Here is a 2,282-nt window from a genome sequence, read left to right as displayed (position 1 = left end):
AGCAAACTCCTCTGTGTGTATAACTGTGTAGGCTATAGAGAATGTAATAATAAAATTCTTCTGAAGAGTTGTATTGATTAGTATAGGAGTAAGATGAAAGCAAGAGAATATACTGCTTGTCATACAGTCAGCATTTAGTAAAATTTATTGAATGAATGAATGAATGAATGAATGAATGAATGAGGAAGAAAGTGTTAAGGAGTGTATTAGTTTCTTAGGGCTGCCTTATCAAAGAACCACAAAATGAGTGACTTAAAACAACAGATATTCATAGTCTCACAGTTCTGGAGGCTAGAATCTTGAAATCAAAGTGTAGGCAAGGCCACTCTCCCTCTGAAGTCTCTAAGAAGAGGATTGTTCCTTGCTTCTTTCTTGTTTCTGATAGTTGCTAGTAGTCCTTGGTATTTGTTGGCTTCTAGAGGTATCACTCGTGTCTCTTCCTCTTATGTAGCGATCTCCCTGTGTGTCTTTCTGTGTCTAAATTTCTCTCGTTTTATATGGACATACTCATTGGACTAAGGTTCATTCTAATCGGTGTAGCCTTATCTTAAATTGATTACATCTGCAAAGACTATTCTCAAATGAAGTCACATTCAGATACTAGGCATTAGGACTTGAACATATCTTTTGGGGAGACGTAATTCAACATATAACAGGAGGATATGAAAATGTTGTATAGAGGCTTAGTTGACATTTGAAAAATAAGTAAGGTTTTCACAGGAAATACTAGATGAAGAGGCAGGCATTGCTAGTAGACAGAAGCACCTGAGAAGGTGTAAGTATCTAATTGTGGATTCTGAACCTTAGCCCAAGAAATCATCACTGTGTGAAAAGAAGTAAGCCATATTTCATTTTTTTCTTATTGTTTCAAATGATCCTCTTATCCCTAATTATATATTTACTTTTTTCACATCTGTTAATCAATATGTGGAATTTATGGTGATGTTCTGTCATGAACTTTTATAAAACCTACTATCCCAGATATCCTTTGAGAAACATTTGACATTCTGTCTTAAGTTCTGAGAATCAGAAATGGCAATGCTTGCATCATGCTAATAATGAAGAAACTTTCCATGTTGAAAATACTAACACTATTTTCACTTTTCATTGTTGTTGATTAATAATTGTGCCAAAATGAAATTAATTGTCTTTGGTGATTTTAAGTTAGAAAACATTAAAAATGAATCACATGTGCAAAAAAAAATACAAGGTAAAGTACAAAATACTACAACATCAAAGCAATTCAACTCCTAATATAGGTTGTAATTATTGTGATTTTGAATAACCATCAAGCCTCTAAAAATGGATTTCAAGCATCTTTGACTTGAATGGTCATGTCTTTGGTTAATAAGAGAGATTATAAATGTTGGCATCAATTTCACATTTAAGATGTATAGGTTTCTGTCCAACAGTAGAAATTTGGAATTGGTCAAATAAATTATGAGTAAATCTATATTATGGAAGAATAGTCCTTCGTTAAAGCTTGTTTTAAAGGAATATTTAAAAACTTAGGGAAATACCTATGATATGTTGGAATTCAAAACTGTTCACAGTGTATCTTAATTTTGAAGTAATTTGTATGTGAAAGGAAACACCTCAAATAATGAACTACTATAAATAATTAAAATTTTACTTGTGCTATTTTATATTTTCAAATTTACTGCAAGAATAACCTGAACTTAAAAAAATTTAAACAAATTTTTGCAAAATATACTTAAAAAATAAAGAAAACAGAAATTTAAGACACAATTTTCAGGAAGGTCTAAGCAGTGGTGTGTTCATAAATATTTCGTAGTCATTTTATTAGAAACATATAGACGTTAATTATAAATTTTACTGTTATGTGTGACACAATTTATAAATTGCATATATAACCATTGATTTTTATATAATACTTCCTTTGACATTTGATAAACTCTTATATCTGTAGATAACCTACAGTGTCAATTGACAAATGAATATAGTTTTGATATCATCGTTAGTTGACATTTTGTTTATGCTTATGAGTAATGAAAAAGTGAAATGATGACCTATGTGGGAATTTCATTCATTTATTAGTAACTGTGAGTGACTTTCCTGAATTAATAATGAATTTCAAATACTGAAAGAATATTTCCTCCATTTATTTGTGCTCTTCATTAAGTAAAGGCTACAGACATTTTTTTTTTTTTTTTTTTTTGCTTAGCCTCCCCAACCCCAATCCTCTCCCAACTAGTAACCATGAGTTTGTTCTTTGTATACAGACATAAGTCTAAATTTAATCTGCTTTAGTAACATTTTCT

The sequence above is a fragment of the Pteropus vampyrus genome, unplaced genomic scaffold (genome assembly GCF_000151845.1).
Source record: "Pteropus vampyrus isolate Shadow unplaced genomic scaffold, Pvam_2.0 Scaffold218, whole genome shotgun sequence".
Taxonomy (NCBI): domain Eukaryota; kingdom Metazoa; phylum Chordata; class Mammalia; order Chiroptera; family Pteropodidae; genus Pteropus; species Pteropus vampyrus.
This window is presented reverse-complemented; position numbering follows the sequence as displayed.